Source organism: Ambystoma mexicanum, chromosome 11, assembly GCF_040938575.1.
Source record: "Ambystoma mexicanum isolate Mex_15411 chromosome 11, UKY_AmexF1_1, whole genome shotgun sequence".
NCBI lineage: Eukaryota > Metazoa > Chordata > Amphibia > Caudata > Ambystomatidae > Ambystoma > Ambystoma mexicanum.
The window spans coordinates 927,700,219-927,721,069 of record NC_090934.1 but is presented as its reverse complement, the minus strand read 5'-3'; the positions used below and the strand labels follow the sequence as shown (position 1 = coordinate 927,721,069).

Genomic DNA, 20,851 nt, shown 5'->3' with positions numbered 1-20,851 from the left:
GGCACCACATCCCCAACCACATGCACAGCCGCTGCGCATGGGAGGGGAAAGGGCACGGGGGGAGGCAGCCCGTACACAGCTAGTGGCTAATTACTTCACATAGAAATCACACCCCTGTGGAGTGCACACTGCCCTGGCACATTCCAACTGACAATCAATGATGACTCAACCGGACACTGATCCTGAATGTCTGGAGAATGAACCGTCAAAACCATATCAGCCTGAGATTGTTCACCTGGAAGTGTCACAATGTGTGCATCCCTACCCACACAGACACCACCAATGCAGTTTTGTGAAGTTACACATTCAAGCAGCTAAAATGAATACCCACTTGCAAAATGCAACAAGAGGACTGTGCCATGTCAGCCAACCCAACCCCAGCACCGCCACACGACACACCGTGCCATGTCATGCTATTTGCAGGTAAACAAAGTAATCCCCACAACATGACACTAGTGTCACAATGTACAGTGTCCCTATTAGAAACTTGCAACACCTGAAATGCTCACAGTAATGCCGGACCAACAACAAACTTGAGCACGTACTACCATTAAGATGACATCACAAATGTTAGATATTAGTAGTCTCACCACCTGGAAATGCCTGCACTCCCACCACTACCAACTGTGCAGTGTTGGCGCCATGTAGAGTTGTAGGTGCACTGCTGCCAACATGTACCCCATCTCCAGACTAGAGGTCCTTGTGTAGACATGAGGAAGGGACCTGCAAATTGGGAGGTAGACACAGAAGATGAGTTACACATCAATGCAACATGCAGTGTACAACACAACAGCAATATGCACTAGGAATGTATACACAGTATTGACTACAGACTGCCCACACAGCTCATGGGAGTCCAACGTCACTGTGTAATTCACTGTCACTTGGGCACACCCTTTGCAAGCCCATGGAAACGGGAAGCAGGAGGGGTGTGTGTGACTCAAACCCAAGCATCTGAACCAAATACATTACAAGCCTGCATGTGCCCAGCCACAATGCAGCGTATGCAAACACAGGAACCACGGAAGCCAACAAATCGTCCCAAAAAAATTGGGAATAAAAAAAAAAAATAAAGATAAAAATAAAACAAATAAAAAAATGGCCATTGATGGGCCCGGTGGGGTTGGGGAGGCCACCCAGGAGGTCCGAGGACAGGATGCACACCAGAACCCACCTGCGTGGATCCTGGGAAAATAAAACACCTCCATGGGCTCATGGCCCACACGGCTACCCTATTGTGGGAGTATCACTGCTGTCGCTATTATCACCCTGTGCAGCTGCATCCGGAGGTGGTTGCACTATGGGAGGCAGCCCACGCAAGGCCCTAGTCTGCTCCTCCATGGCTGCAAGCATGCGGGTGTGGTAGGTCTGGTTCTGGAGGATGAGTGTTCGGAGGTCCCCATGCAACAACTCACGGGATGCCCGGACCTCCGCCCTCGTTGCCTGCATCTCAGCTGAGAGCGTACGGGTGAGACGCTCCAGCTGCTGTTCTGTCCTTTGGTGTGTTGAAGCCTCAAGCTCAACAAGAGTCGTCCTGAGGTGAAGGAGCTCCTGCCTCAGGGCTTCCCTGTGGCCCTGGGACTCAATGGAGATGGCCTCCTGCAGAGTCGCCAGTGCCGTCCGCCTGTCCCTGTTGGACCCCAACATGTCCTCCCTGTGTGACTGGCAGATGGAGTCGGTTGCCTGCTCTAGTCGCTCCATCAGCCTTTCAGGGGGGACAATGGAAGTGGCCACCCTATCCATGGCCTGAGCCATCATCTCGGATGATGCTGCCTGTTGGGTTGCCATACCGTAAATGGATTGCTCCCATGCGGTATTGCCAGGTGGCGTACGGCCACCACGTCGGCGGGCACCACACCTGTCTGGGGCAAGGCGAACTGCGCCTTGCTGTGCCGGCACTGTCTGAGGCTGCAGGACTGCATTCCCCCTCTGATCTGCTGGCCCAGGAACAGGATCAGATGTCGCGGAGTGTGACCCTGCATCCGTAACCACCAAAGGCGTAGCTGCCAACACTGACATCCCCATTGAGGGTTCTGACCCTGGTGCAGGTGGGTGGGACAGAACAGAATCCCTTCCTGGAACACTCACCTGCGACGGCACGTAGGTCTCATCCGAATCAACACCTGAGTACAGCTCGGGGGAGGTGCAGCCAGAGACACCCCTTGAGAGCACGACCTGCAGCACTTGTGGGTTCTCACCCACCACCACACCACGTCCCTCACTGGTGGTTGGTCGGCCCTCGGACCCCTCCTGGGTCTGCACCATCTCCACAACCCCAGCAGTATCAGGTGCGTCTTCCCCTGCAAAGACATGAAAACAAAGAAATGGAAACAGGCATTAGCACCATGGCACACAATGAGGGCTGAGAAGCAAGAGAACCAGTACTTGTTTGACACATGTCCCACATGACTAAAACCCTCCCATGCATGCACCCTCACTGCGTATGAAGGGCAGGCAAATGGCACACACTGATGACACCAAGATGGAAGATGAACACATTTTCTGCATGCTGCCTGGCAGTGGCATCACACATTGGCCTGTGATTGCCAGGTGAAACACACATGCCATCACACAGGTGGCATGTACCATTGCTATTGAGTGAAGATGTAGAGGAGGGCAGCACCTATTCATTCAGTCCAGTTCCCGCATGTAATAGCTTTCCTAATTCAAACAGGTCAGATTCTTCACCTGGAGCTGCCAGTCCGAAATGGTCCAATTGCACAGGGACATGTTTTAACAAATGATATCCAGGTAACAAAGTCACTCCACTTTAGCATAGCCATGTCAGACATGTGACTAGAGGACTGCGACATGCCTAGTAAAAGTGGTGGAATGCAAACAATCTGACTAAATGAACAGTGAAAAATTAAGCAACTATGTTGTGGCAAGGTGACACTTCAAGGGCAACTGGCGTGCAGTTGGGCTAGATGTCTACTGTTGGCAGAAGGGATACTGCTATGGCCAAATGCAGCTGCACAGGATGTATTGCATGAAGCACATGGCTGACCCATACGACTCAGGCGCACACACTCTCACCGGGCACACATACAGAAGCCCTCACACACACCATGCACATGGATGAAACACACATGCATGTGCACTCACCGGACAATGCCTCGTAATCAGCCAAATCACGCACGCCTTGGATCTGTTCCTCCGTGACGTAGGTCCCAGCGACTGACTCATGTGGAGTGAGTTCCATGTCTACTACTGGAGACCCACCTCCAGTCACTAGAGTTGCGGCATGACTTGAGGCCAGCTTACTCTTTGCCCTGCGCTTCAGGTCATTCCAGCGCTTATAGCAATCATTGGCTGTGCGCCTCACGATTCCAAGGGCGCTTACGGTGTCCGCAACGGTCTGCCAGTGTGCCTGGCGTTGTGCAGGTGTGGTCTTGGATCCTGCAACAATGACCATCTCGTTGTCATGTGCGGACACATACTCGACAAGTGCATTCAGTTCGTCATCCGTGAAGCTGGGCTTCCTGGACGGGCCGGACTGTGTAGCCGTGTCTGGGGCATCAGCCTGTGCCGGACGAGCACTCTTCCTCTTCCGCTTGGAAGGTGGTGGTGATCCTGAGTGTCCTGCGCCGCTCTGGACACTAGGGGCAGGAGCCCTGGTGGACTCTGTATCAGGAGTGTGGGGTTGCACACTCAGCATGGGAGTTGGTGCAGGCATTGGCTCTAGTGTGATGGTGTCAGGGGGAATGTCAGCAGCATGGACTAGGACCGACACTGTCCGGGCTGGGTGTGTGAGGGCTGGGGTGGATGGAGCCGCAGCTGCCCCTGCAGCCTCTCCGCCCTGCCTACTTGGTGCAGCAGATGACCTTGCTGCCCCAGATGCACGTGGCATGGTGACATCAACGTGCACCAGCGCACGTGTCATAGGCCTGCTGACCTGGAAGTCAGCCATGGAGTCATCCAGGTCTGGTGCCACAATGGGCTGGTCCAACAAGGGCTGAGCATGGATGGTGTCAGCCACATCAGCCTCAACGGGAGGGGGGGGATTATGGGTGCCCTTGACTGGTCCTCCACACATGGGGGGACAGGCTCACCCTGCAAGTAACGACCACGTCCCCTACCGGATCCACCACGGCCACCACTTGTGGCTCTTCCATCTTTGCCACCCTTACGGAATCGTCGCCTCCCAGCCATGGCACTGATGTTAATGTGCGTATGGGAGTGGCTGTAAAATATTGTCCTGGGCAATTGGGGGGTCAAAGGGGTTGGGTACCAGATGGTAATTGTACCCTAGTGCTCTTGCAAGGCTGATTGTAACCCCTGGGGAAAGATGACGGGTCACGCTACGCACAGGAGCCCCAAGAAAGGGAGATGACGTGCACGCAACCCCTCCTAGACCACGTGTGCAGAAAGAAAAACCTGCACTACGCTGTGGCACCCAGTAACACAAGAATGAACGTATGCGTGTCACACGCAGCCTAGAATGACCTCTGAAGGGGTAGGCTACACACGGGGCAAGCACAGATGTTAGATACGTGCGTCACTCACCGTCTGCCAGGAAAAAGAGCGTGAAAAAGGAGCGCGTTTGGTTGGCAACACCCCCGCCAAAAGAAGATTTGTACGCTGTCTGAGGAGACAGGACAACAGTAGAAGGGAACACTGTTTGAGGGAACAGGCCCAGGTAAACCAGTAAAAGAGAAAAAAGAGAAAAAGCTGTCAGAGGTAACAGGGAATACGAACTTGAAACGCCGTGAAGTAAATCGCGTGTGAAACGACAAGAAGTACAGAATTCACCCACTCGCTCTCCACGAAAAGCACGTACAAGAAAGTGGTGTTCTACACGTACCTTTTATACAGGCCCACACGTCCAGCGTCACTTACGCGGCGTGTACGCGCTAGCGCCATTTCCACCAATTACACGCTTTGTCACTTCTGCGTGTAGGGCCATTTCCACCAATCACACGCGATGACACTCTGACGTGCAGTCTTTCCACGTGTGCTCTGTCATCACGTGCTGTGTGGGAAACACCCGTGCGGGTCACGTCACAGACACGCTTACGCGCTGAGGGCCTTTGGTCCAATAGATTCGCGTATGCGTGCTGATGCGCTTACGCGCTAAGGGCCTTTCCTCGATTTTCACGCTGACGTGCAGGATTTTCACGTGCCAAATCACTCCGTACCAAGCTGGCCATGCGTAAGCACACGGAAGACCACGCTCCTGCCCAGAAGGCCGAACTACTGCCCCCCAGAGCCCCGAGCACGCTCCCACCTGCCATCTGCTACTGCCTGACTGCCTGCTGCCCACGTGCACTGCCATTTGCTGCCTGCACATCAGCCAGGGGTACTGTTGCTGTGACCACCCCTGCTGGTACCGAAGACTCCCGACTGGAATTCCATCGCTCCACAGCCCAGCCCCAGGACCCAGTTGCCCACCCACTCCTGCCTCTGGGGTTGTCATGTCGGGGCAAACACCATCTGTGACCACTGACAACCCCCGGCCAGAGAGGCAGAGGGGCACCAGCTTCAGTGCCACCGAAGTTGGTGTCCTGGTGGAGCAAGTCCTGGGGCAGTATGATGCCCTCTTCGGAAGTTCCCGCGCCGACAAGGAAGGACGGACTCGGATCTGGACTGACATCGTGACTGCCATCAACGCGGAGGGGGTGGCAGTCCGGGACTTACAACATGTCAGGAAGCGCTGGGAGGACTTCAGGTCCAGGACCCTGAACAAGGCCCGGCGCCTCTTGAAGGCAGCGGATGCCAAGTGGCGCCGGGGCCACTTGTCGGAAGAACAGATGGGGGTCCTGGAATGCATATCCCCAGCGCTCCACGTCCAGGTCCTAGAGAAGCAGACCCGTCTGGAGTCGAGCGGTGAGTGTACAAGCATCCTGATTGTGAGCAGTGCGTGTGGTGATTATTCGGTATTGTGCAGGTTGCACATCTGTTTGTATGGGGTCGAGTATGGGTGGGGGTGTACAGGGCCGTGGGGCTGACACATGCGAGGGCTGTAATGTGTGAGACATGGATTGTGCTTGTGTGTGTGGGCTTGCATGGCAAATGCAGTTGTGCGTGCACACATGTTTGGATGAATGTGTATGTAAGTAGACATGTCCGTGATGTCGGGCATGTATGTTTTTATTCGGCTGCAAGTATGAGCACTGTGTACATGTGCATGTGTGTGTATTTGACAAGGGTGCAACAGTGATGCAACATGGATGCATGTGACAGCGGTATGTGGAAGCCTGATTGGCAGATGTGACATGGATGCCCGTCTGAACAGTGCGACACTTGGCAGAGGTGTAGACATGCATGCAAGTGTGGTGGTGTGTGTACATGTGTGGTGCACTTCCTGTGTTGCGTGTGATGTCTGGCTCCCCTTTGGCTGCTGATGCTGTTGTATGTGTAGGGATGGTGGTGGCAGTTGCGATATGGCTGTGGTATGGCTCATGTGTGCGAGTTGCAATGACATGTGTGTTGGGGATTGTGATGCCATGTCTGAGGTTTGCCTATGCCACTCATGTGCAACTGTCATGTGTGTATGTGTCCATTGTACAGTGCCCTGATGCCTGTGTTTTGTTTCTCCCTGTCTGCAGCGTCAACTGATGAAGAGGGCGGAGAAGGTGCTGTGGAGCACAGCGGCGGGGATCCGACCGCCAGCCGGAGACGCAAGGCCCGGCTCCCCTCCCGTGTTGTCATCTCGTCGGGGAGTGAGGAGTCCGGTGCCGCGTCCCAGGCCGCAGCTGCCGGGGGGAGGTCCAAGAGGCGGAGGTTGCAGTTGGACTCCTCGGCAGCAGAAGGGGCAGCTGGGACCCCACAGGGCCCAACAGGGGAAGATGGCACAGAGTCATCCAGGTTGGTGGGGGGTTTGGTGGAGGAGGAGGCCGTGCAAGCACCAGAGACGGGGTCTGGAGGTGGGGATCCCACTGGTGCTAGTGGTGCAGTGCAGGACCAGGGACAGGAGGCAGCACAGGCCGCCGCGGAGGTGCCTGTGTGCAATCCTGTCCCCGATCCTGTCCCTGCATCATCTTGCACCAGCAGGGATGCCTACGTCCAGACCCGTTTTCAGGCAGGGGATGAGCTGACGTCAACTGGCCTTCTTCTGCCTGCGGACGTGGCCATCCAGGTCCGGGTTGAGCCTGTCCTGGCTGGTGTGGCGTTGCGTCAACGGGCCATGCGAGGTGACCTGCAGTCTTTTCATGGAGAGACTGCACGTCATCTCGAATGGCTCGTTGACCACGTCAGCCTGCTGGGACAGGTCACCCAGGCCGGATTCCGCTGTCTGATGGGGCTTGCTCCGACCCCCTCCTCAACTGGACCCCCTACGCGCCAGTCGTCCTCTGTGCCATCTTCCCACCCATCAGTCACCTGGGTGCCCTGTGGAGCTGCCTCTGATGGTGCGGCCAGGCTGGTGGAGGAGGCATCCCTGCCACAGTCGGGAGTCGGAGGTCCAGCAGGGGTGGCCACATCAACAACTGCACCCCAGCCGGCGGAGGATGTGCAGGCAGCAGGAGGCAGTGCACGGGCAGAGGCAGAGCAGCAGCAACATGGTGGGAGCCATGAAGGCTCGGGGCTTTCGATATCGGAGGGGCAGGCATCGGCCGGAGGGCAGGGGGACCCAGGACAGAGTGTGTCTTCCGTGTGGCAGCGGTTGGGCCACGCCATAGGTGCGGAGCGGCGGCGGGCGGAAGAGGCGCGGCTCACAATGGTCAGGGCGGAGAACTCCATGCGGAGGGCCCTGAGGCGGGCCGAGTGCCTCGAGGCAGTCCGCAGGGGGTTGGAGGAGGACACGGCGTCGTCCCTGCGGACCCTCGGGCCATGGAACTGGACCGCCTCCGGGACATCGAACAGGAGTTCGATGATGCCCTGGCCCGGGACACCACAGAGTGAGCCGCTGGACTTGCCCGCCGCCTTTGTATATAGTTCTTTAGTTTTAGGTTTCCTTTCTTTCTTATTATGATTTGGAGTCGACGGACACTGCTCCACTTTTTGTATATAGTTGATTTTTAGGTAGGTTTTTTAGTAGGTTTCCTTTGTTCAGTTGGGCTCATGGACCCTTGGTATTTTTTTACATAGTTATTCCTTGCATGGAGATTTTTTTACATTTGACTTTGGACAAATTTTTTGGGGATTCTGATTTGCCGTTTTGTGTTTTCATACGGACATGCAGCTTTTCTTTTTTCTCATTCACATTGTAATTTGTTTTCTTTCTTTAGCATTCTTTATTTTTTTCAATACAATTTTGTTTCCATACTTCACTGTGTGGTTTCATCTCATTGGTTTCATGCATGTCATGTTGGGTGTTTTCCCATTCAATTGCAACCATTGTGTGTGACAGACATGGGTTCATTAGCTTCATGAACATTGGGGGTGTAACATGTGATTTCCATTTCCATGTGGGTGAATGGGTTACTTGGTAGGGCTTTTTGGCTGTGGAGGCTGACCATTACGCACATGATTGGGGATTGTGAGGACCTGGTGGGGGCTGCCCCTGCACTGCTGGGGGGTGGGGGTGGTGGGAGACATGAGTGGGGGCCTGGTGGAGGCTGCCCCTGGTGGCTGGGGGGTGGGGGTGGTGGGAGACATGAGTGGGGGCCTGCTGGAGGCTGCCCCTGGTGGCTGGGGGGTGGTGGGAGACATGAGTGGGGGCCTGCTGGAGGCTGCCCCTGCACTGCTGGGGGGTGGGGGTGGTGGGAGACATGAGTGGGGGCCTGGTGGAGGCTGCCCCTGGTGGCTGGGGGGTGGGGGTGGTGGGAGACATGAGTGGGGGCCTGCTGGAGGCTGCCCCTGGTGGCTGGGGGGTGGTGGGAGACATGAGTGGGGGCCTGGTGGAGGGTGACCCTGGATGCTGGGGGGTGGGGGTGCAGAGGGACATGAGTGGGGGCCTGGTGGAGGCTGCCCCTGGTGGCTGGGGGGTGGTGGGAGACATGAGTGGGGGCCTGCTGGAGGGTGGCCATGGTGGCAGGGGGGTGGGGGTGGTGGGAGACATGAGTGGGGGCCTGGTGGAGGGTGACCCTGGATGCTGGGGGGTGGGGGTGCAGGGGGACTTGAGTGGGGGCCTGGTGGAGGCTGCCCCTGCACTGCTGGGGGGTGGGGGTGGTGGGAGACATGAGTGGGGGCCTGGTGGAAGCTGCCCCTGCACTGCTGGGGCGTGGGGGTGGTGGGAGACATGAGTGGGGGCCTGGTGGGGGGTGGCCATGGTGGCAGGGGGGTGGGGGTGGTGGGAGACATGAGTGGGGGCCTGGTGGGGGGTGGCCATGGTGGCTGGGGGTGGTGGGAGACATGAGTGGGGGCCTGCTGGAGGGTGGCCATGGTGGCAGGGGGGTGGGGGTGGTGGGAGACATGAGTGGGGGCCTGGTGGAGGGTGACCCTGGATGCTGGGGGTGGGGGTGCAGGGGGACATGAGTGGGGGCCTGGTGGAGGCTGCCCCTGGTGGCTGGGGGGTGGGGGTGGTGGGAGACATGAGTGGGGGCCTGCTGGAGGGTGGCCATGGTGGCAGGGGGGTGGGGGTGGTGGGAGACATGAGTGGGGGCCTGGTGGAGGGTGACCCTGGATGCTGGGGGGTGGGGGTGCAGGGGGACATGAGTGGGGGCCTGGTGGAGGCTGCCCCTGCACTGCTGGGGGGTGGGCAGGGTGGGAGACATGAGTGGGGGCCTGGTGGAGGGTGGCCATGGTGGCAGGGGGGTGGGGGTGGTGGGAGACATGAGTGGGGGCCTGCTGGAGGCTGCCCCTGCACTGCTGGGGGGTGGGGGTGGTGGGAGACATGAGTGGGGGCCTGGTGGAGGCTGCCCCTGCACTGCTGGGGGGTGGGGGTGGTGGGAGACATGAGTGGGGGGCCTGGTGGAGGGTGAGCCTGGATGCTGGGGGGTGGGGGTGCAGGGGGACATGAGTGGGGGCCTGGTGGAGGCTGCCCCTGGTGGCTGGGGGGTGGGGGTGGTGGGAGACATGAGTGAGGGCCTGCTGGAGGCTGCCCCTGCACTGCTGGGGGGTGGGGGTGGTGGGAGACATGAGTGGGGGCCTGGTGGAGGCTGCCCCTGGTGGCTGGGGGGTGGGGGTGGTGGGAGACATGAGTGGGGGCCTGCTGGAGGCTGCCCCTGGTGGCTGGGGGGTGGTGGGAGACATGAGTGGGGGCCTGGTGGAGGGTGACCCTGGATGCTGGGGGGTGGGGGTGCAGAGGGACATGAGTGGGGGCCTGGTGGAGGCTGCCCCTGGTGGCTGGGGGGTGGTGGGAGACATGAGTGGGGGCCTGCTGGAGGGTGGCCATGGTGGCAGGGGGGTGGGGGTGGTGGGAGACATGAGTGGGGGCCTGGTGGAGGGTGACCCTGGATGCTGGGGGGTGGGGGTGCAGGGGGACTTGAGTGGGGGCCTGGTGGAGGCTGCCCCTGCACTGCTGGGGGGTGGGGGTGGTGGGAGACATGAGTGGGGGCCTGGTGGAAGCTGCCCCTGCACTGCTGGGGCGTGGGGGTGGTGGGAGACATGAGTGGGGGCCTGGTGGGGGGTGGCCATGGTGGCAGGGGGGTGGTGGGAGACATGAGTGGGGGCCTGGTGGGGGGTGGCCATGGTGGCTGGGGGTGGTGGGAGACATGAGTGGGGGCCTGCTGGAGGGTGGCCATGGTGGCAGGGGGGTGGGGGTGGTGGGAGACATGAGTGGGGGCCTGGTGGAGGGTGACCCTGGATGCTGGGGGTGGGGGTGCAGGGGGACATGAGTGGGGGCCTGGTGGAGGCTGCCCCTGGTGGCTGGGGGGTGGGGGTGGTGGGAGACATGAGTGGGGGCCTGCTGGAGGGTGGCCATGGTGGCAGGGGGGTGGGGGTGGTGGGAGACATGAGTGGGGGCCTGGTGGAGGGTGACCCTGGATGCTGGGGGGTGGGGGTGCAGGGGGACATGAGTGAGGGCCTGGTGGAGGCTGCCCCTGCACTGCTGGGGGGTGGGCGGGGTGGGAGACATGAGTGGGGGCCTGGTGGAGGGTGGCCATGGTGGCAGGGGGGTGGGGGTGGTGGGAGACATGAGTGGGGGCCTGCTGGAGGCTGCCCCTGCACTGCTGGGGGGTGGGGGTGGTGGGAGACATGAGTGGGGGCCTGGTGGAGGCTGCCCCTGCACTGCTGGGGGGTGGGGGTGGTGGGAGACATGAGTGGGGGCCTGGTGGAGGGTGAGCCTGGATGCTGGGGGGTGGGGGTGCAGGGGGACATGAGTGGGGGCCTGGTGGAGGCTGCCCCTGGTGGCTGGGGGTGCAGGGGGACATGAGTGGGGGCCTGGTGGAGGCTGCCCCTGGTGGCTGGGGGTGGTGGGAGACATGAGTGGGGGCCTGGTGGAGGGTGACCCTGGATGCTGGGGGGGTGGGGGTGCAGGGGGACATGAGTGGGGGCCTGGTGGAGGCTGCCCCTGGTGGCTGGGGGTGCAGGGGGACATGAGTGGGGGCCTGGTGGAGGCTGCCCCTGGTGGCTGGGGGATGGTGGGAGACATGAGTGGGGGCCTGGTGGAGGGTGACCCTGGATGCTGGGGGGTGGGGGTGGTGGGAGACATGAGTGGGGGCCTGGTGGAGGGTGGCCATGGTGGCTGGGGGGTGGGGGTGGTGGGAGACATGAGTGGGGGCCTGGTGGAGGCTGCCCCTGGTGGCTGGGGGTGCAGGGGGACATGAGTGGGGGCCTGGTGGAGGCTGCCCCTGGTGGCTGGGGGGTGGGGGCGGTGGGAGACATGAGTGGGGGCCTGGTGGAAGCTGCCCCTGCACTGCTGGGGGTGGGGGTGGTGGGAGACATGAGTGGGGGCCTGGTGGGGGGTGGCCATGGTGGCAGGGGGGTGGGGGTGGTGGGAGACATGAGTGGGGGCCTGGTGGAGGCTGCCCCTGCACTGCTGGGGGGTGGGGGTGGTGGGAGACATGAGTGGGGGCTTGGTGGAGGGGTACCCTGGATGCTGGGGGTGCAGGGGGACATGAGTGGGGGCCTGGTGGAGGGTGGCCATGGTGGCTGGTGGGAGACATGAGTGGGGGCCTGGTGGAGGGTGACCCTGGATGCTGGGGGGGTGGGGGTGCAGGGGGACATGAGTGGGGGCCTGGTGGAGGCTGCCCCTGCACTGCTGGGGGGTGGGGGGTGGGAGACATGAGTGGGGGCCTGGTGGAGGGTGGCCATGGTGGCAGGGGGGTGGGGGTGGTGGGAGACATGAGTGGGGGCCTGGTGGAGGCTGCCCCTGCACTGCTGGGGGGTGGGGGTGGTGGGAGACATGAGTGGGGGCCTGGTGGAGGGTGACCCTGGATGCTGGGGGTGCAGGGGGACATGAGTGGGGGCCTGGTGGAGGGTGGCCATGGTGGCTGGGGGGTGGGGGTGGTGGGAGACATGAGTGGGGGCCTGGTGGAGGGTGGCCATGGTGGCAGGGGGGTGGGGGTGGTGGGAGACATGAGTGGGGGCCTGGTGGAGGGTGGCCATGGTGGCAGGGGGGTGGGGGTGGTGGGAGACATGAGTGGGGGCCTGGTGGAGGCTGCCCCTGCACTGCTGGGGGGTGGGGGTGGTGGGAGACATGAGTGGGGGCCTGTTGGAGGGTGGCCATGGTGGCAGGGGGGTGGGGGTGGTGGGAGACATGAGTGGGGGCCTGGTGGAGGCTGCCCCTGCACTGCTGGGGGGTGGGGGTGGTGGGAGACATGAGTGGGGGCCTGCTGGAGGGTGGCCATGGTGGCAGGGGGGTGGGGGTGGTGGGAGACATGAGTGGGGGCCTGGTGGAGGGTGACCCTGGATGCTGGGGGGTGGGGGTGCAGGGGGACATGAGTGGGGGCCTGGTGGAGGCTGCCCCTGCACTGCTGGGGGGTGGGAGACATGAGTGGGGGCCTGGTGGAGGGTGGCCATGGTGGCAGGGGGGTGGGGGTGGTGGGAGACATGAGTGGGGGCCTGGTGGAGGCTGCCCCTGCACTGCTGGGGGGTGGGGGTGGTGGGAGACATGAGTGGGGGCCTGGTGGAGGGTGACCCTGGATGCTGGGGGGTGGGGGTGCAGGGGGACATGAGTGGGGGCCTGGTGGAGGGTGGCGATGGTGGCTGGGGGTGGTGGGAGACATGAGTGGGGGCCTGGTGGAGGCTGCCCCTGCACTGCTGGGGGGTGGGGGTGGTGGGAGACATGCATTGTTGATCAGTAGTGCAAGGTGACATGTGGGTTGGCTGGTGGGCATGCCCATGGTGGATGGGCTGCCTGCGGGACATGAGCAGGGGTGCAGGGTAGTCCCCCGTGGTGTGGGCTGCCTGCAGGGGCCGTGGAGGTTGTGGAGCGTACACCTGGGAGGACCCACACGGCCAATTCTCCCCAGAACCCCTGAAATACACATTCCCTGCTGAAATCGCGTGTGCAACTTCCCGCGCACCCCTGAAATACACGTACCCTGCTCGCACTGGGACAATCGCGTGTGGAACTTCCCGCGCACCCCTGAAATACAAGTACCCTGCTCGCACTGGGACTATCGCGTGTGGAACTTCCCGCGCACCCTGAAATACACGTACCCTGCTCGCACTGGGACATTCGCGTGTGGAACTTCCCGCGCACCCCTGGAATACACGTACCCTGATGTAATCGCGTGTGGAACTTCACGCGCACCCATGTAATACACGAACCCTGCTCGCACGGGGCCAGTCGCGTGTGGTACTTCCCGCGCACCCCTGCAATACACGTTCCCCGCTTGGCGTTTGCTGTCTGCCAGCCCGGTGAACTGGTCCAGGGTTAGCGCAGCCCTTTGCGATGATTTAGCGATTTTGATGGCTTTTCCTTGCGCGAGGGCGTTCTTGGGGGCGTTACTGGCGCTGCTACAGGGTCGCTGCGATTCTCTGCGCCACGGCTGGTTTGGAAGCCTAAAATCCATGAATACGCTGTGCGCGGAAATCGGTTTTAGCGCACGTGCCTGGCGCAGTCAATCGCACGCGGACACTCTGCGCCAGCCGCTTGCGACACTTTTCTGCGAGATTCTATGAATTACCCTCAGAGTGTTTATAAATCAAGTGGTTGGAGGCAGGCCTGGTAAGACATTTTTATTACACCAGTAGCTTGTTTACAACTCCAAGTAAGTCATTAACTCTCAGGAGACTGCTTTGAATAAACACAAGCAGACACTTTGAATGCAAAGCCTGATGGGAAGGCTTGATTAAATCAAGCTTAAAGAGTTCCCACGATGAAGTATTTTTGGCGGGCAGAGGCAGGAATGGGTGGAAATGGCCATAGGGATTAGCATGGCCATGGGCAGGCAATGGATGGGCACATAACCAAACAACACCTACAGACTGTGTCCCTCAAATGTCATTCCTCCCTATCTGTACTCCCCTGCAATAGTTTGGGCTTATAGCACACACTAAAAAGGGGGAGGGGGCACTTTGGTCTCCTCCATTAAGAGACTGAGAAACAAATATGGTAGCATGTAGAGGGCAGAAGTAAAGGAAGGTGCGCAGACAACAATAAAGAAATCCAGCAAGAAAATGCTTCGGACCCAAGATGCACAGCCCCTGCAACGTGCTTAATTTGTATTTAAATATTACATTATTTGCTTTTGTTATTGGTTGTTGATGATGCCAATGACTCACCATTTTCAATAGAAACGATGAAAATAGAGCAATGTATGGGCGTGAATACAAGGCTTACACGAAGTATTACAGTGGAGCAAGAGGTGCATTCAGAAAAATGTTCGTGTTGTGCAAGGTCCCTTACCAGGCTTCATGCAGGGCTATGCTCATCACTTTCCTGAAGAAACTTCTCTGCCAAGCATTAGAAGGGGCTTCAGCTCAACTGCCAAAACAACCGCTAATTGGTTCATGCGGTGACATGCTCCTCACCCATTTGTCAGGAAGCAGTCTGCCTTCAGTGTCTATTGGGTCCTACTTCGCAGAAACAAAACTTTGTAAATGGCAGTCTTACTTCTGTCTCCATTACTGCAGTTGCTTTACACGTTTTGTACTAAATATAAAGAAATGGCGGGTAAATAACTTCTTTTGATTTGTCATTGAACTTTACATTAATGGTTTAATGTTTTCTTCTATACCTACAACACTGAATTTTGCATTGCATTTAAGTGTTTCCTTTATATTTCCATTGGCCATTGAAACTCATATAGAGGTTTTTGGCAGTATAAAAACTAATTTTGCAGTTCAAAACCATGTCTCTTTGTGTAATTGCTGCGCACCCCGGCAAGGTCTCTAACCTATACTGGCTCCTTCTGTAATGAGGAATGATTTCCATAGCTAAACAAATCCAACATGTATTATAAATATGTGATACCGCCCTCTTGAGGCAACTGGAATTTCTCATTCACGAATAGGCGTCGGTCGAAACGAAGCCAACATTTAAGCCACGAAAGCTCCCGTATTTAAGCGACCACCACAAAGTATCCTGCGATTCAACAAATACATCCCATTTCAAGATGGGCGCATCATTCATGCTGCAGTCGGGATTCAGGATTACAACTTCTAGTTGGATGTACTTGGCAGCGAAGGTCTCCAATCCCAAGCTACATCTCTGAATAGACATTTGATTGGTCAGAGAGCCGTACCCGAGTCCTTGCTGTGTTTAGGTTGGCAGGCGCAGCCGTGCACCGCCCTTTCCGGCTTTCAAGTCCAGCCCTGAAGCACGTCATCTTCCTCTTTCCCACCAGGTTGCCGTCGTGAACGCACGCATTGCGCGCTAGCTCTACTTTTCGGAACGTTGCTAGGTACGTTCGTGGCAGCTGGTGGAATTTTTGGACGGATGTTAATGTCCACTGTCTTTACCGTTGTTCTTCTCTCGATTCTCTAAGGAGAGAGGCTTAAAGGGGCAGAGATGTTGTCCTCTGGTTCTCCCGACCGCTCGTGTTTCCCCACATGTGGTGCATACACATTGCTTTTCATGCGCGCGCAGTTTTCGCTCCCTTACTCCGCGTAGGCTGCACGTGGCCGTACTGCTTTCCATCCTATCCGGACTTCCCCTTCATGTCTAAACGCCCGATGGTCTCCGCGTTTTCCTTTTAAGGTTCGGTTACTCGTCAAAGCCTTCTCCATGATTTGCCATTACGTGCAGTGCTGGTTTTGGGCCCAAATAGAAGATCCGTAAAAATCGCGGGGCTTGGGGACTAGTTGATGAGCTCGCTGATATGGTTTCTTTAATTTAATCACACAAACTGGCAAATCACGCGAGATTGGCTCAGGCAGAGGAGCAAGTGGTGATCATTGGCCCTCAGGAGTGATTAGACCTGGGTGGGCAACTAAAACTGAAATGACCTGGGTGGGCAACTGAAATGACTTCATTCAGGGGATTGTACTGTATTTTCTTGTATGGGGTGATTTTATAAAGCCCTGGAGTTTAATGCTTCAAACTATGCTTTGTTTTATTTTTATTCAAAAGCACTCTGGTCACTCTTGCTTGGTTTTGCATGTGAGCGGGAGACGAAGAGGATATACACCCGCCCCCTCCTCTGCAACCTTACTTTTTATGCCAGAATGAGGCGTTCATGCTAGCTTAATAGAATTGCTTTCTTCTAGCCCTTGTTTAAAGTAGGTGGATTCAATTGGAAGCCATCGTAATATTCATCCCTCAAGCATAAATCTGGGTTACATTTAGTGCTTCTTGCAAGACTGATCATAAACGTAAGGTGTAATGGTGACTCCGTCAGCTTTTATTTTTACCCTTTAGATTTTCTATCATGTAATAGGCCCAACAGACTTAGTTATCATTTTCTATAAAATGGCCATACAGATGTTTTTTAAACTTGGAGAATATTCAATTGGGCTAAACTTGTGGTGACAAACTGCGTTCTCTACGCTGAGCCTGTAGAAAAGTGCTTATGCTGCTAGATTTACCTAAAAGCATTTTGCCCTGTACTCATATGACCTGAACTGGGTACAGTGGTCTGCAAACGCCCCAACCTAGTTAAGCATAAATAAGTTGTACCGTACTGAGTGTCACCATCCTTTATAGTAAACTGTTATCACATTATGAAATGGGGGTTTCCAAAATAGTGTACAAATGAACATAAAGTGGCTTGGAAAAGAAATCTGAACCTTTTATCCAAAGACGCATTGACATTTGTTTTGCATATAGTTTTTTGACTTGTCATTATTAAACCGTGCATTTGAACAGTTTTGGAAACACAATTTGTGTTTTAGTTATGCTAACACTCTGAAAACTGATGGCTCCTCGGTAGGTGGTAGCGCAGACTAATTTGCCCACTATGTTCTTCTGCTAAAATTACTTTGCTACGTTTGCCCAGTTTTTGCTGATTGTATTGTAACCATTATTTGTAAATGTAGAACGTGCCGTAATAAGTGAAGCAAATGGAAATTCGAAGAGCATGCTATTGTATTGAGATGGTTAACACACGTTTGCTTCATGTCACAAACCTAAATGACGGAGAAAATGTGCCGCGACAAAAGTACAATTATTGGCAAAATAAGAGGCTTTGATTAGACATGGTGGTTATAGCTATATGGCTTGATAAGTGGGCGAGGAAATATTGGCGCATAGTCCTGGGGCTATCACATTATGTGTCCACTCGTGGCATATTAGTAGTAGGTGCTATATCTTGAAGTACCTTCGCGAACCTTGCAGGGATGCTACTTATTTTAGAGCTGCTCATTTTAAGCCACCTTTGCATTTTTGTTGGAAGCGATAAAATAAGTTTTAAATTAAAGGGTTTTCAACATGTTGCCTGAAATGGAAAGGAGCATTGCTTGGACCCTGCAATATGAATAAAAGCTCTGGGGGAGAACATCCGGCATTTAGATTTTGAGTTTCCATGTACATTCCCGCAATTGCGTATAAATCAACGACCCTGTTTACCTATCTTGGGTCGGCTTGAAATTGGAACATTTGTATTTGCAGAATTTGTGAACGTGCTGACCAAAGCAAACTACGGCATATATTAACTGAATGTGATCCATACATTGGCCGTATTAAATGTATTGCATTTAGAGAAATGTGTGCATTTGAAGGTTGATTTTTGGGTTAGATGCTTATATCCAAAATGGAAAGTTTGCAACTTGGAAATTAATTATGCATATACTATTAAGTTTTGTACAAAAAGAATGAAGCTGATAATGCGTGTAACTGTCACACCATAATAAAATGATATAATCTTGTCAGGTAGTATCTGTGCCAAGACCTCTAAAATATTTGTTTCTGGGTCATTTTATAAAATGGTAATGAGGGGGCTGGCTACCAACATTGGCACTTTATTTTCTTTACAGCTATGATTGCTTTTATGCGCTGTTTTTTCAAGTATACATGCTGTTTGCCAAATTAGCAAGAACTTGCAACGCGATTCTAGGAAGTGCTTTTACCAGGTGCATAAAGATTACAGGGGTATAAATTAGCATGAGTGAGTATGTGCTGGCTGAAACCATGGTGTGAGGCTTCTGGTTGTGTTTTCTACGAAGGTCTGGGGAGGCTCTGTATAGTTCCTGTGGTCATTTATGTCTAGAGCCCTTCTCTGGCACAATGCCACAGTTGAGATAGAGTAATATAGAATTCAAGTTGTCGGGGTGACATTTTCCCAAGAAATTTGAGCTCTTTATCAAATATTTTAGGACTGGAGTACATGGCGACCTTATCCCATGGAACCATTCTTTGGTGCACCGTCCACGATTCCCTTGTTTTCTTATCATTGAGGTTTGCGCCGTCTGGTCCCTTATGGTTCACACTAGTATTTGGGGGGGCCAGGGGGATATTTAGTGTGATCCTAGCTAAGAAGCAAGTGTATGGTTGAGGGTAACCTATGAAGCAGGGGCATATTGTAGCATATGGGAGTCCCGTTAATTTCTTTTAGCCTGCTTATTGGCTATTCAGTTCTAGATGTCTCACTTCATTTGACCCCCTCTAAAATAGTTTCTGCTTCTCTCATGAGAGATTTTCCTGCTCTATTCGATCCCAATCTTTCCTCTTGCAGTTTCTGATCTTCCCTTTGAGCCCAGTTAGCTTTTGTTGCAGGGTTGCCACTACTGGAGTAAATTACCACCATCTCTTGTTTTTCTTTTGTTCTCAATGAGAACAACCTGTGTCTTCTGAGACTTATGTACTATTCCGTATTTCCACTATTTATTTTTTTCTTCTGGCCTAACTTATATTGAGTGATTGTGCTCTAGTTCCTTTCCAAACTGGAAGTGTTGGAATGATCCAGATAGCATCTTGGATGTTGTAAGATTATTTTTTTTCTTGCCTCCCCTCCTGTACCAATTTTGTCTCCACCCTAGAGATGACTGGCTCTTTTGGGGGGGAGCGGGACCACCTGAACTACAGAATCTTGCAGCTAGATAGTCTGGTGTGTGACCTGTGACTTCTTTCTAGGGGATGCATTCAGATGGCAAGCGGGTGAACTGCCCTTAGTTGAATTTCTGGCTGCCTTTTTAAGTTGTTCTGTGTCATCGGTATTGGAGCCAGGTGCTTCACCAATCGCCAGTGTGGTGAGCTTCAACCCCATCCATGTGGGAGGATTACCATGACCGTTTCTAATATCTTGGGCGTTTATAAATTACAAAACAATACCAGGCTTAAGTGCATGTTGTGGCTTAAGAACAAAGTATAGAAGCGTCCTTAAAGACGTGTGCTATGTAAATGAGTGTCTGAACAATCGCATTTTCATATTCAGTATGGGTCAATGCAGTTCGCCAGTTCATGTCTTCATTTTATAAAAATCCGTATTAGAATAAAATGGGGTTCATCTGCCACTTTTCCCCTTAGAATATGCAGACACTCAAATGAGTGTAGAAAATGTACACTAGCCTGCCGACCCCCATACCTCCAAACACTTAACTTTACTCAACACAGCTCCATGGCTATTTACCCCGGAAATAGTCTAACTGAAAGGAACTTCTTTACTTATCTGAAGAGGTAAAATGTATCTTTCATCTTCGTCATTCACTAGGTGCAAAGATAATACACTTGTTTTACAGTTGGAACTTACTCTTGATTGGGGTTTTGATTTACTAGTTTACTGTCCTTTAGTAAACTACTCCTTAATCTGGAGCAATGGCCACCATACTTGTAATTTTGCAGTGCACAAGCAATGCATTTTTTACAATTTTCCCTTCAGAATATAACGAAACTATATTAATGCCAAATGTCAGGTCTCATTTTAATGAGACCGTGACATCTACTGGTGAAGAGTAGTATTGCCGCTTATGTACTCCACTTGGTAATGTTGGTCTTTGTTTTATTGTGCAGTTGTAAGGTGCTTATTCATTAAGTGAATTTATTTTAAAGCGCCCGCAGGTCAACAGGGAGGGAACATGTGAATTAAATCCAATATAACAATGAAAGATGGACCTAGTGGATTGGAGAGGGAAAAACTGCCATTAGGCTTGCTTAAAATTGCAGCTGATTTAACAAACTCGGGCTCAACTAACCTGGGAGGTGGGGGTCTACAAGGAAACGTATGTAGTCTCGGTGGACCTGTCTTTCCTTCGATGGGTTGAATATGGATACATTGTGGAGCAAGTGCTTGGATTGGGGTATTCCAAAAGGTTTATTACCCCCCCTCCCCCCCCCCCCCCTCCTATAAACCTTCACAAACTTCCCTTAGGATACGACTGAATGGTGAGGGTGAGCTTTCCTCAGAAATCGCAACCAACGGTGTTTCGCTTTTTAATTTTCATTCCATATTTGGTAGAACTGGGGGCCTACCTTAAATCTGCATACTTTCTCGTCCTGGGTACCACCATCTATTGGGTCATCCATGCAGGTGCTATTCTTTGACTGCAAGGAGGTGGGGATGCAAAGGATAACAAATTGGGGAGTTAATGTATTGAGAACTTGGGGAGTTAATGTATTGAGAACTTGACCATTAATGAGCAATTCTCAGGGTTGTGGGGGGGGAAACATGATGGAGGTGAACAACTTAAAATATTAAAAATATTTGGGATATGACTTCCTCAATGTTCGAAACAAGTTATGGCAGCGTTTTATGCAAACGCTGCAGTG

At 54.5% G+C, this 20,851-nt stretch overlaps 2 protein-coding genes across 5 annotated transcripts in view; one reads left to right on the top strand and one right to left on the bottom strand.

Annotated features, from left to right (window-relative positions):
* PIDD1 (p53-induced death domain protein 1) overlaps positions 1-20,851 on the bottom strand; it is a 602,358-nt gene that overhangs the window by 354,162 nt on the left and 227,345 nt on the right. Inside the window, exon 1 of one of the 4 annotated variants that reach the window (XM_069624024.1) lies at positions 14,618-14,776. The exons of the other annotated variants lie outside the window; for them this stretch is intronic. The gene's annotated coding sequence lies outside the window, so the exon portion shown is untranslated. Of the gene's footprint in view, positions 1-14,617; positions 14,777-20,851 lie in introns of those variants that run through there. 4 annotated transcript variants of the gene reach the window in all.
* RPLP2 (ribosomal protein lateral stalk subunit P2) overlaps positions 15,462-20,851 on the top strand; it is a 31,962-nt gene continuing 26,572 nt past the window's right edge. The window contains exon 1 of the mRNA XM_069624028.1: positions 15,462-15,614. The gene's annotated coding sequence lies outside the window, so the exon portion shown is untranslated. The remainder of the gene's footprint in view (positions 15,615-20,851) is intronic.